The following is a 14796-nucleotide window of genomic DNA, read 5'->3' as shown; positions in this document are numbered from 1 at the left end:
AATTTCACACCATTGGGCCTCCTTCTGTACAGAGTGTCATTGACAAATTGATACATACTGGCCCTCCGGGCTACTCTTTCAGCTTCATCTTGGTCATCGGGAAGTTCTCCGGTTTGGAGGAAGTGGACTATGTGCCTTGCCCAAGTTGGAGCCTGGGGCTTGGCAACAAGGACTAGCGGCACCTCCTAAATTGCGGGGGCACATTCCCCGTCGCGGGGACCATGGGCCCGGCTGGAGGGTGCGGTCCAGCAAGTGGTGAGGAGTTGTTTCCGGCAGGGTCCCTACCAGGAGCGGAAGGCTCTACCGGGAGAGGCTTACCGAAGTCCATCTTCCTCCTCTTTCGGGCCATTGTTGTTGGGGATATGGAGGGATGAGTAAGATGGAGAACAAAAGTTCCTGGTTCCACAGGAAGCTTCTGCGCAGCACACTTTGACAGATGATCAGCTATGTTGTTTTCCGCACGGGGTACGTGCTCTGTTTGTAATCCGTCAAAGTGCTCCTCCAATCTTCTCACTTCCTCAACGTATGCCTCCATCAATGGACTTTGGTAATCCTTGTTGACTTGTCTCACCACGGGCTGTGAATCTCCTCGAATGATCAACTTCTTGATTCCCAATTCTGCGGCAATCCTGAGCCCGGCAAGGAGCCCTTCATACTCCACTATATTGTTGGTCGCCTCTGCTCGGGCAAAATGCATCTGTACGACGTACTTCAAGTGCTCCCCGGAGGGGGCAATGAGAAGCACGCCAGCCCCTACACCTTGTAGGGAAAAGGCACCATCAAAATACATGATCCATTCTTGGGGCGCTTCCTTGCCGGGGATGACTGTTTCTGGTATTTCCTCATCACGGGTTGGCGTCCATTCTGCAATAAACTCTGCCAATGCCCTACCCTGGATTGTTGATGTGCTCTCAAACTTCAGGCCAAAACTGGATAACTCCAAAGCTTAGTCCACTATTCTGCCGGTAGCCTCAGGGTTTCGGAGTATCCTTTGCAATGGGAAACGAGTGACAACCATGATCTCGCGGGCTTGGAAGTAGTGGCGCAGTTTCCTTGAGGCCATGATGAGACCAAAGATCAATTTTTGCATGCCAGAGTACCTCGATCGAGCTCCTTGTAGCAAGGAACTGATGAAGTACATTGGGCGCTGCATCACTTTCTTCCTCGCCATGTCCTAGGGGTTTCCCTCACTGCCGTTCTCATTTCTTAAACCTGATCCTTATCTGGGTCTGTCGGGCCTTGCTCACTTTCTGCTTCGTCCACTTCCCGCTATGCCACCAAAGCTACATTAACCACTTGATTGGTCGCCTCCAAGTATAGCAGCAATGGTTCTTGTGGTTTGGGAGCAACCAAGGTGGGCACAGAGGACAAGTAGGCCTTCAACTCTTGCAAAGCCGCATCTGCTTCTGGGGTCCACTTCATGGGTCCTGCCTTCTTCAGGATTTTGAAGAATGACAGGGCGCGCTCGGCAGACATGGAAATAAATCTGCTTAGTGCGGCAACACACCCTGTCAGACGCCTCACATGCTTGACTGTCCTTGGCGCCTGGATCCGCTCGATAGCGTTGATCTTGTCGGGGTTGGCTTCGGTCCCCCGATGGGATACAAAGAACCCAAGTAGCTTGCCGGAGGGAACGCCAATCACGCACTTCTCCGGGTTGAGCTTCAAGTTGATCTTGCGCAGATTGGCAAACGTCTCCTCCAAGTCCTAGATGAGGGTTGCTCTGTCCTTGGTCTTGACCACAATATCATCCATATACGCCTCAATGTGTCGGTGTAGCTATGGATCCAAACCAATCTGGACTGCCCTTGCAAAAGTAGACCCAACACTCTTTAATCTGAATGGCATACGGATAAAACAGTATATACCACATGGGGTGATGAACGAGGTCTTCTCTTCGTCTTCTTTGGACATGAAGATTTGATGATATCCGGAGTATGCATCCAGAAAGGAGAGAAAATCGCAACCTGAAGTGGAGTCCACAATCTGATCGATGCGTGGCAAGGGAAATGGGTCCTCCGGGCAAGCCTTGTTGAGATCTTTGAAATCTATGCAAAGCCTCCATTTCCTGTTAGTCTTGCGAACAACCACTGGGTGTGCTAACCATGTTGGATGTAGGACTCCTCTGACCAAACCAGCTGCCTCAAGCTTCTTAATCTCCTCTATAATAAACTGCTGCCTCTCAAGGCATGCTTCCGGACTTTCTGCTTGACAGGTCAGGCGTGTGGGCAGACAGCTAGGTGGTGCTCGATTACCTCCCTGGGAACACTGGGGATATCAGATGGTTGCCTGGAAAACACATCGATATTCGCCCGCAGGAAGGCAAAGAGCGCACTTTCCTATTTGTCATCAAGGGTGGCGCTGATAGTGAAGGTACCATCAACGCCAGCCAGCCCTGCCGGGACCTTCTTCACTTGTGGCGTAGTAACCTTGGACCTCTTGCTATTCGAGCTCTCCGGCAAGTCATCAATAGGCGTAGCGCACTCTGAAGAGGTACGCTTCCTGGATTCCTTGCCAACATCCCTGTTATCCTTCTTCCTTCCTTTGTTCTCCTTGGCGGGAATTGCAGCTGCCTCTGCCGCGACCGTGTCCCGGTACATCTTATCCACGCAAATGATTGTGTCCTTCTCGTCTGATGGGATGGAAATGACTCCTACCAGCCCATGCATCTTCAAGATGTTATAGGCATAGTGCGATGCCACCATGAATTGAGCCAGGGCTGGTCGTCCAAGGATCCCATTGTACGTCAAGGGGAGGTCGACCACATCAAACACAATCTTCTCAGTCCGATAGTTCAACTCTCCTCCAAATTTCACCGGCAACGTGATCTTTCCCTTAGGATGACTCCTGTCGGGATTAACCCCTTGAAACGTGCCGGTAACCTTCAGCTCTTCCTCTGCTATCTGAAGTTTGCTGAGACCTTTGGGGAAATCAGATTCAACCCGACCCCGCCATCAACCAACATCTTTGTGACCTTGAGGTTGCGAATTGTTGGAGAGACCAACAATGGAAAACATCCTACCGTAGTGGTACAGTCAGGATGGTCCTCTTCGTCAAAGATGATGGGCGTGTGCGGCTTCCGGGCCTCTGGCGCTGGTTCCACAGCATTGACCTCTCGCGCCCACCATTTGAGTTGGCGGTGAGAGGAGTGCAGGGACGCACCCCCTTCAATGCATAGGGCGTCTGTGGCCTTCTGGAACTCCTACTCACTGGTTTCCTCTTCATTCCCTCCATCACTCTCATCATCGCAAGCTTCCTTCTCTCGACCCCTGGCGGGTTTTCCTTGGTTCCAGAAGGGTTTGCGGGGGTGATTTACTTCACCACCTCGGCCCTTCCCGCCAGCGGTATTCTGACCTTTTTCCCTATCATGCTTCTCATATTATGCTCTCTGCCTCTTGACAAGCTGCTCAACCTGATGACATTCTTGAAGATTGTGGCCTTTGGTCGGATGAATCTTGCAGTACGGCCCATCGCCCTTCCCGGCCTTCTCGGCAGCCGCAGCTTCTCGACAGTCAGCACACACGGCAGCTTCCTTGCCAGGGGCTTCAGCTTTAGCCTTCTTGTCGGTACTAGGTGTGCCCGGTCCTTCAACAGTCATCACTGCCTTATGCTTGCGCCTCTTGCTGTGCTTCTTGCTCTTCTTCTGACTAGTGGATTCGTTGTCATCCTCTGAGTCGACGTTGATGCAATCCTCCTCTCCGAGTAGCTTCATCCCTTCCTCCATCCGAGCACACTTGTCCACCAAGGTGTACAACTCCTTCATAGTCTTGGGCAACCGCACATTCATCTTGGAACGAATCCTGTGGTTGCACACATTGGACTGGAAGGCGGCTATCATAGCTGCTGGTTGGATATTCGGGACGTCCCTATGGACTCTGCTGAATCTCTGCAAGTACTTCTGGAGAGACTTTCCTTCTTTCTGTTGGAGAAGCTGCAAATCACTGGGCCACCCTGGTTCTTGATGGCCGCCAGTGAACTCATGGCACAGGTCAGCCCATGACGAAATGGAGTTCTCCGGAAGGTGCATTAGCCAAGACCTCACATTGGACTTGAGAGCCAAAGGGAAGTAGTTGGCAAACATCTTCTCATCTCTTCCCCCGGCAGCTTGAACAGCGATGGTGCAGTTGCTCAGAAACTCTGCCGGGTTCAGCCTCCCATCATACTTCTCGGGTATCTCTGGCTTGAACGTGCGAACAGATGCCAATGGACTTGCCGCAGCTCAAGAGTGAAGGCAGGGCACCCAACCTCGAAAGGCAGGCACCCACCAACCTCAAGCGCAGGCTCGTCAACGTCGGGGCCGTCGCATCCATTGGCCTGATGGTGGTCATCGTGGCGTCGCTCAATGACGACGCGCGCGTCTCCCCTCCATCGGTCCTCCGGAGTTCACCGTTGGCCTGGGCGTGCTCGAGGGTCAGGAGGGGCCATCGAGACATCATCAGGTTCTTGATTCTGCTGCGCTCGCACCAGTTGCCGTGGCGGGGACTGCACCGTGGGGGTGCCCCCTTCCGTACGACCAGTAGTGCGAGCCATCATCGTCACTTGGGAGGTCATGGCGGGCCAACTAGCGGTGAGCCCCCAACCTCGGCAAAACCGAGCAGACTCTGGATGGTGGCACGCCACTCGTCCATCTGCTCGGCCACTGGCGGAAACCTCAACAGCAGTTGAGCCTACGCCATGGCCTCTGTAGCAGTGCTTGGCATGGGTGATGATGATGTGGACCGCACCGTTGCTCGGCTTCTAACGGTGCCAGTGGCGACAACACCACGTCCTCATTGTTGCGAGGCGGCCATCTAGATGGCGTGGTGACGTGGTGAAGGCGCTTGTGGGCCAGCGGCTCCGTTGGGCGTAGCAACCTGGTCGACTCGCCCCGGGGAGGTGCACGCGCTGTGGTCGCTCCCATTGTGGGGGCGGCCGGAGGGCGGCGATTCGCCCCGGACCGAGCGCCATCACTGTGGTAGTGCCTGTCGGCGAGAGGAAGGGCGCAGCTAGAATAATCTCTTCACTCGTACGTCGTGGAGCGTGGCCGTTGGGATGTTGTTGATGCTGCTCACCTTCGGCGTCTTCCACTCCTACTTCGGTTGCGAGGGTAGTGGCGACGGTGCCGCCTGCTCCGACCACATCCCCAGCAGCATTGGTGGCTGCGGGCGGCGGAGCCTTCGAGGTGGACGGGTGAGCTAAAGCGCCGGCTTTCTTCTTGGGCGCCATGGTCGATGGCGCCGTCGAAGATGAAGATGACGCGCTGCTCACGCTTTCAGGTTCGCGCAAGTGACCCCCCTACCTGGCGCACCAAAGATGTCGCGGGAAACCACGGCCACCTATGGGACCAAAGGTCCCTTGCTCGTTCGGTGGGGGGATGGCACGTTGCACAAACAGCAGAAGAACGTGGGGCAGCACGGCAGAGTTCATGCGGGCAATTTTACCCAGGTTCGGGCCACCGTGAGGCGTAAAACCCTACTCCTGCTTTGGTGGATTGATGGTGGAAGAATGGTGGTGGAGCGTAGTAAACTTGCCCGGCAGGGTTGCCTCAGGGTGACAGTGGCTACGCATGTATGAATGTGTGGGTGTCCAACCTTCTAACCCTTTCTACGGTTTCCATGGGCCTCCTTTTATAGATTAAGGGGTCACCACAATGGCAAAGTAGTCATTATGCACTAATAAGATAGCAAACAATGCTATCATACCTAACTCCGCAGGCTGGCAGGGCGCATTAAATGCGCCGCTCAATGTCACATCATCGCTTGCCCGACAAGCCTTGCCGGGCTATTTTGCCAGCTTCACGCCTGCTCGCTTGACACGTCGCAGGATGGGTGTCTTCTGTAGGTATTTCTTGTAGAAAGAGGCCGCAATGTGGCGAATGGCTGCCACTTAATCACTCTGCGGCTTGACACCGCACTGATCGACGACGTGGGTCGTGGTGGAGTGGTTGGGTGAGGTGGCTTTGCCTCCGCGAGTCCCGGCAGGCCGTGCCGGGACGTCTTGGCTGCTCTCTTCCGGGGGCGGCCCCGTCCTCGCCAGGCTCGCCTGCCCGGCAAGGGAGACTTCTTCTCCTGGTGGTATCTTGCTTCTCTGGCTTGGTCTTGCTCCTCTTGATCTGCATGTTGGTCCTTCGAAGATCTTGGTATCTTGTACTCTAGACTAGCCTGGTACTGCAATCTTGCTCCCATTCCTGTGCACAGTCTAGGCAACGGACCCAGGATTTGTTGCACCGACACGCCGCGCCCTAGCAATTGCTAAACCAACTCCGAGAGGTTATTGACCACGCCAGAGCACGATCAACCTGACCACGAGGGTCTATTTCTTGCAAGCAAACGAAGAACAAGCAAGAAACTGAAATTACAATCTGGATATTGCGAATAAAAGAGGAAAGCTTTATTGATCAAGTGGGGTTCTGTGACGTCTTGGTCTGGTCGTTGAACACAAACGAAGTACGCGAAGTTGCAGCTATGACAAAATTTTAATCTAAACAAAACCCAAAGCCTAAACGACGCCCTAAGGGTTGTATATATGGAGGAAGAGGGGGAAATTTCGTGACCCTTGGAGGAGGGGTCCAAAACCAACCCTAAGTCTCGTTTCCGCACACATATGGACTCTAAAGACAGCCTATACTCAAGTATTTCGAAATTACATCAGCCTGGCCCAAAAATAAGGTGACGCATCACCTAAAAAAAGGTATGGACGAAGTTTATGAAGGGGCATCATGTATATTTTGTCCATGTCCTTGTAGGTCCTCACAGAGGCTTCAAAGTGCTCAAATATGCACTAGAAACGCCATTCTGGATCCCCTCGCGCGCACCTTCATCTTCATGGTTGATCCTGCTCCAGTGTTCATCCCTCTTGTCCATGCTAGGCCCTTCATTAGTAATCAACACAAATGTATCCAATTTAGGTAGCATCATATTCTCATGAACATTAGAATTGTCACCAAGAAATGAAAGTACCTGGTAATTCAATTGGCGTGTGCGAGCTCTAGTAATTGGTCCAGTATGTATAGCAGCAAGGGTTGTGGGTGTAACAATGGTATTGCTGTGCTCATCACTTCTACACAATCATCATCAAAAACAAATGTACATCCTTTTGTAAAAGATTTGTAAGAGGCCTAGAAACTTTAGAGAAGTCTTTAATAAACCTCCTATGGAAACCAACATGACCAAGGAAACTACGAATACCTTTAATATCTTTAGGACATGTCATTTTCTCAATTGCATCAACTTTAGCTTTATCCAGTTCAATACCTCGTTCAGAAATTTTATGCCCCAGGACAATACTTTCATTAACCATAAAGTGGCACTTCTCCCAATTCAAGACAAGATTAGTTTGTTCACATCTCTGCAAAACTCGATCAAGGTTGCTTAAGCAATCATCAAAATAAGTTTCGTAAACGGAAAAATCATCAATGAAAACCTCAACAATCTTTTCACAAAAATCAGAGAATATAGAGGCATGCATCTTTGAAAGGTAGCAGGTGCATTACATAAACCAAAAGGCATACGTCTATAAGCATAAGTTCCAAAAGGGCAAGTAAAAGTGGTTTTCTCTTGATCAGGTTGTGAAATAGGTATTTAAGAAAAACCAGAATATCCATCAAGAAAACAAAAGTGTGTGTGCTTAGATAACCTTTCTAACATTTGATCAATAAAAGGCGGAGGGTAATGATCTTTTCTAGTAGCTTTATTTGATTTTCTAAAATCAATTACCATTCTATAGCCAGTAACAATTCTTTGTGGAATGAGTTCATTCTTATCATTAGGAACAACAGTAATACCTCCTTTCTTAGGGACACAATGAACGGGACTTAGCCATCTACTATCAGCTATGGGATAAATTATACCTGCTTCCAGAAGCTTTAGTATTTCAGTTCTTACCACTTATTTCATCTTAGGATTCAAACGTCGTTGGTGATCAACAACGGGTTTAGCATCAGGTTCCATATTAATCTTGTGCTCACATAGAGTGGGACCAATGCTCTTAAGATCATCAAGAGTATATCCTATAGCACCACGGTGCTTCTTCAGAATTTTCAATAATCTTTCTTCTTCATATTCTGAAAGGTTAGCACTAATAATAATAGGATATATCTTTTTCTCATCAAGATAAGCATACTTAAAAGTGTCTGGCAATTGTTTTAATTCAAACACAGGATCACCTTTAGGTGGAGGAAGACCTCCTAGAGTTTCAATAGGCAAATTGTGTTTAAGCAGAGGTTGTTGTTCAAAGAAATTTTTATCGATTTCATTTCTTTCATGCATGTGCATATCATTTTCATGGTCTAGCAAATATTGTTATAATGGATCAGTAGGAGGCACATCAATAGAAGCAAGACCAATTATTTCATCTTTACTAGGTAATTCTTTCTTATGAGGTTGTCTACTAAACTTGGAGAAATTAAACTCATGAGACTCATCACCAAAGCTAACACTCTATAGTAGCATTGACAGTGTTCAAGAAAGGTCTACCAAAGATAATGGCACAAAAGTCATCTTGTGGGGAACCAAGAACTAGAAAATCAGTAGGATATTTTATTTTCCCACACAAGACTTCAACATCTCTAACAATCCCAAGTGGTGTGATGGTGTCTCTATTAACAAGTTTAATAGTAACATCTATATGTTCTATTTCAGCGGGTGCTATGTCATTCATAATTTCTTGGTATAAGGTAAAAGGAATAGCACTCACGCTAGCACCTAAGTCAAATAAACCATGATAACAATGATCTCCTATTTTAACTGAGACAACAGGCATGCCAACAACAGGTCTATGTTTATCTTTTTCATCGGGTTTTGCAATTCTAGCAGCTTCATCACAGAAATAAATAACATGCCCATCAATATTTTCTACTAGGAGATCTTTAACCATAGCAACACTAGGTTCTACTTTGATTTTCTCAGAGGGTTTAGGTGCTTTAATATTACTTTTGCGAACCACAGTTGATACCTTAGCATGTTCCTTTATCCTAACAGGGAAAGGTGGTTTTTCAATATAAGTAGTAGGCACAACTGGATCAACATTGTAAATAATAGTTTCATCTTTAGTTTTAACCAGTTCTTTAATTTCTTCTTTAATAGGTGGATGATATTTAAACCACTTCTCCTTAGGGAGATCAACGTGAGTAGTAAATGATTCACAAAAAGAGGCTACTATCTCAGAGTCAAGTCCATATTTAGTGCCAAACTTGTGAAAAGCATCGATATTCATAAAAGATTTAACACAATCAAACTCAAGCTTGATACCCGACTCTTTACCTTCATCGATTTCCCAATCTTCAGAGTTGCATTTAGTTCTTTCTAAAAGATCCCACCTGAATTCAATAGTCTTCTTCAGAAAGGAACCAGTACAAGAAGTATTGAGCATAGATTGATCTTCACGAGAAAGCCGAGCATAAAAGTTCTGAATAATATTTTTTCTCGAGAGCTCATGATTGGGGCATGAATATAACATTGAATTAAGCCTCCCCCAAGCTAGAGAGATACTTTCTCCTTCACGAGGTCAAAAATTATATATATATAATTCCAATCACGATAAACTAGATGCATAAGATATTTTTTTGGTGAAATTCCAATTTCAATCAATTCCAGTTCCAAGATCCAATATCATCGCATAGCCTATACCATGCCAATGCTTTCCCCTTCAAAGATAAAGGGAAACCTTCTTATTATCTTCATCTCCGGGTAAACCTACAAGCTTAAATAACCCACAAATTTCATCCACATATATCAAGTGCATATCAGGATGTTCGGTTCCATCTCCTGCATAAGGATTAGCTAGCAGTTGTTCTATCATACCCAAAGGAATTTCATAACCAATATTTTCAGTAGATGCAGTAGGTTGAGGGGAAACTAATTGTGCTTCCGGTCAAGGTGAAGATACCCCGAACAAACCCCTCAAAGGATGGTTTTCCATTGTAGCAAGTGACAATAAATTTAAGCACGTAGTATAAATTTGTCCTTACCAATTTCCACTTACCAAGAGCGCTTCACTCCCCAGCAACAGTGCTAGAAAAGAGTCTTGATGACCCACAAGTATAGGGTATCAATCATAGTCCTTTCGATAAGTAAGAGTGTTGAACCCAACGAGGAGCAGAAGGAAATGACAAGTGGTTTTCATCAAGGTATTTTCTGCAAGCACTGAAATAGTCGGTAACAAGTAGTTTGATTACAAGATAATTTGTAACGGACAAGTAACGGTAATGGTAAATAAATTCCAGCAAGGTAGCCCAATCCTTTTGTGGCAAAGGACAGGCCAAAATAGTCTCTTATAATAAGCAAAGCGTTCTTGAGGGCACACGTGAATTTCATCTAGTCACTTTCATCATGTTGGTTTGATTCGCGTTCTCTACTTTGATAATTTGATATCTGGGTGGACCGGTGCTTGGGTGTTGTTCTTACTTGAAAAAACCTCCCACTTATGATTAACCCCCTCGCAAGCATCCGCAACTACGAGAAAAGTATGAAGATAAAATCTAACCATAGCATTAAACATTTGGGTCCAAATCGGTCCCTTACGAAGTAGTGCATAAACTAGGGTTTAAGCTTCTGTCACTAGAGCAACCCATCATCTAACTACTAATCCACAATGCATTCCCTTAGGCCCAAAGATGGTGAAGTGCCATGTAGTCTACGTTCACATGACAGCACTAAGGGAATCACAACAAACATATCATCAAAATATCAAACACATATCAAGTTCACATGATTACTTGCAACATGACTTCTCCCGTGACCTCAAGAACAAAAGTAACTACTCACAAATGATAATCAACTACAAGATGTAATCAACACTACTAGTCACCCATAGGTACCAATCCGAGGTTCTGGTACAAAGACTGAACACAAGAGATGAACTACGGTTTGAGAGGAGATGGTGTTGTTGAAGATGTTGATGGAGATTGGCCTCCCAAAGAGGAGAGGGTTGCTGGTGATGATGATGGCTTCGATTTCCCCCTATGGGAGGGAAGTTGATGCAGAGCATCCTACGGTCATCCCCATGGACCTACCATCGTCTCATCAAGAGCCAAGAGGACATATGACACGAGCACGAGCTAGAGCTCTCGAGATCGAGGTGACTTCCTTCCTTACTGATATCACATATGATCCACTCGAGACATGGCTACTACCTAAGTCCGAGATGCTGTGCATGATTAGGTGTCAAGAGGACCCTTCCAAAGATGCTCGTGAAGACGGACAAGCCATCAAGTTCATGGATGAGAAGAACCAACGGAAGGAGTCAAGTACAACTCCCAGGACCGGGACATCCGGCCAGAACCCCGGACATCCGGCCCCTGGAAGCGTCACCAGCGTCAAGGAGCCAGCGGCCAAGCCTAAGGGCCCGGACATCCGGCCTCCGGCCCGGAAATCCGTCCTTCTCCCCAAACATCCGGACAAGCCTATCCAGAGGACAGAAGAAATGACACTTCAGCCCGGACATCCGGCCGAAGGCCTGGACATTCGGCCTGTCCCGAGCTCCCGGACATCCGGCCCCTAGCCCGGACATCCGGACCTCATCTATCCAGAGAGCGTCAAGACCAGACACGCCAGCCCAGACATCCGGCCCGCCAGCCCGGACATCCAGCACCTCCCGAAGGCCCGGACATCCGGCCTTCCCTGTCTGCGCATAGTGTAAGGGCCCGAGGCCAGTGTACCCCTTAGCCCACCTAGACTATATATAATCCTCCTCCTCCCTCTTTCTAGGGTTAGCATTGGTTTAGCTCATATGTGACATAGAGCTTTGCTCATCCATTACAGATCTACTCCATGAGAGAGACCGCGGCCCCTTTACGAAGAAGATCCCCTTGGATTCAAGACCCCCTCTTGGGTGGCCCCATCAAGACATCCTCACGGAGAAAACCGGTTACCCTATGTATCGTCCCTTGTTGGCTTTGGACCGTGTGATCTCTATGTGTACTTGGATCTAGCATATGTGTGACTATATCTTGCTGGTTTGAGAGTTCCTCTTGTGTTTCCCCGTGTGTTGTTCGTGTTCTTAGTTGGGATCCGCTCCTTCCGTGAAAGATCGGCCATATAGGGTTCCACCCTACATCATCTTGGTATCATGAGCCACGTTGATCACAATTTCGGAGCCCCCTCTCTTTGTTTTTTAGCCTAGTTTTGTTGATTTTGTTCCTAATTCGAAAATTGCCCCACAAAAATAGCCCCAATTTTTTTTTGTGATTTGTTGGTGTGATGAAGTTTTGTTGGATTTGATCTGCGGATTTCGTGTGTTGCAGGTAGATCTAGCTTTCCCACATCTTTTCCCCAATTTCCATTCACAAAATCTCCCGAATTTTGCCCCGGATTTGACCTCTCCACGCGAAGTTCATCGGGTTCGTCCACGGATCCAGAGCCCGGACATCTGGCCCGACAACCCGGACATCCGGCCCTCAAGCCCAGACATCCGGTCCCTGACAGCATCACTTCCATCCACCACTTCCTTTCCGCCTAACTTTCGTCAAATTTTGACCCGGTGCCCACTTCCACTTCCGCATAGCACCACCATAGCCTTCCCGCTACCACCTCCGACAATTTTGTCACGTTTTTTCTTTGGGAATTTGAGTTGCAGTTCCCGTGTCCTATTGTGTTTTGGCTATTTAGGTATGGTTCGACATCGACATCACCGCCACTCATCTTTGCCACGGATTCGTCATCAACAATGGTAACCTCATCTTGGTATCGTGATATCATTCTACATTCTTGCCATTGCATTGATAACCCCATAGCCTTACTTTTGCGTCACTTACCCATCGAGACTAGCCTTTCAGTATTGCCGGCAACGTGACTTGTGCACATTAGTGATCATACTTCCCATAGCATACATACCATATCATCGCGTTGCATATCTTGGTATCATCTCTTGTGTCACAAAGTTGTCATCGCATACACAATTGCTATCTTGGTTCGTGAAGCATTGCATGAGAAAAGAGCTCAAATACAAAGAGCCAAACAAGCTTTTAAGCAAAAGGAAAGATAAGCAAAGAGCTTATAAGCAAGAACCATAACATCATACAATATTAAGATTGTCATACTCGACCATCTTGGATCATATCATCGGAATACCATACATATAGCATACTTGGGATAGAAGTCGTTGCATTTTTGCTTAGTAGGTTGTGCACAAGTTCGTATCCGCCCATTGTGCAATCGTGCTAGCGTCTCTCTAGTGTTGTGCAACAAGAGCATTTTCGTGGATTCCACATTTTGGCTCATCCCTTGGTTGCACGACCCCACTTATCTATTTGCGTGTGCATTTCCATGTACCACATCTTGCTATTGGTCTACTTGTTGCATTTGCAAATTTGCGAATCTTTTCCAGCATTATTGAGTCTCACTTACAATTGCATCAAATTTTGTGCCACCATCCTAACCGAGCCCCACCATAAGCTTTTACTTGTGTAGGTGTGAGAAACCGACAAGAGTTGGTACCAATTGTGTTATTTCCTTGTTACACATTGGAGTGATCATTGATCCATCTTCATCATCGGTCAAGGTACATTTGGTATAGGTTCTTATCTTTCTCCCACTCACATATTTTTGTTTGGAATGATGGATAGGCCAAGTACTTCTACTAACCCACTCTTCCTTGAGCAAGAGGACGACCTGAACAAGTACGTCACCAAGCTACACCTATTTGGTACACAACGAGCTTTGCCTGAAGAGCAACTAGCAATGAGCGACCGCATCCACAACCTCGCCACCGACTTGCGACTCGCCGAGCAACGTACAAGAGACTACTTTGACAACAAGCTCGACAAACACAAGCACGAGAATGACACAAGAATGGACGAGATTCATGCCTTGTTGGTCAACTGCTCTTCTACCACTTCGTCCTACTCAAGACGGAGCCGCTCGAGTCGACACTCCAACGACACTATCTCCGGCTCAAGTACCCCGACATCAAACACTCTTCGTCGTGCCGCGCATCAAGATCGTCACGCAAACTGCAATCCTCTACACGATACCGACTCTCAAGAGCATCAACACCGTAAAAACCAAGCTACATTCGCGCAAGCACAAGAACGGCAACGCCAACGACAACAAGAACAAGAGGAGCGAGCGCGACAACACCAAGATACACAAGATGCCGAGGCGCAACATCAAGAATAACAACTACGTGAAGCTCAAGACTTGAGCCGCAACGTGCCCTTCGTGATTCAAGTCGAGCCATAGCCAACCAAGGCCGAGAAGCTCGTGAGCATCAAGAAGCGCTTCGTGATGCAGTTCAAGAGCGGACTTATCAATCACGTGTGCATCGTCAAGTTCCTCGTCAAGATCGACAAGCGCCTTCTCAAGCTAGACAAGAACATCAAGTTCATCAAGAGCATGAAGACAATGGAAATCCTCCAAGACAAGAGCAACATGAGGTCGACAACCCTCCTCGCCAAGAGCAACATGAGATTGTCAATCCTCAACGACAAGGGCGTCATCATCCTTGACCCCAACACAATGAAGAGCAACGATACGGCAAGCTCAAGTTCACCATGCCCAAGTTCACCGGAAGCAATGACCCCGAAGAGTACATATCATGGGCATTGAAGGTTGACAAAATCTTCCGCTTGCACAACTATGAAGAAGAGAAGAAGATCGTGATGGAATCCCTTGAGCTCCAAGATTACGTTCTCATTTGGTGGGAACAAGTCATTGAGCGCCGAGCGGCAAGAGGTGAACCACCCACAACTACTTGGGCGCAAATGAAGGATGTCATGAGAGCACGTTTCATGACTAACTACTACAACCGCGACCTCTTCAAGAAACTCCAACTACTCAAGCAAGGAACCAAGAGCGTTGAAGAGTACTAAAAGGAAATGGA

This window comes from Aegilops tauschii, chromosome 2 (assembly GCF_002575655.3).
Source record: "Aegilops tauschii subsp. strangulata cultivar AL8/78 chromosome 2, Aet v6.0, whole genome shotgun sequence".
NCBI lineage: Eukaryota > Viridiplantae > Streptophyta > Magnoliopsida > Poales > Poaceae > Aegilops > Aegilops tauschii.
Note: the sequence above shows the minus strand (reverse complement) of the source record.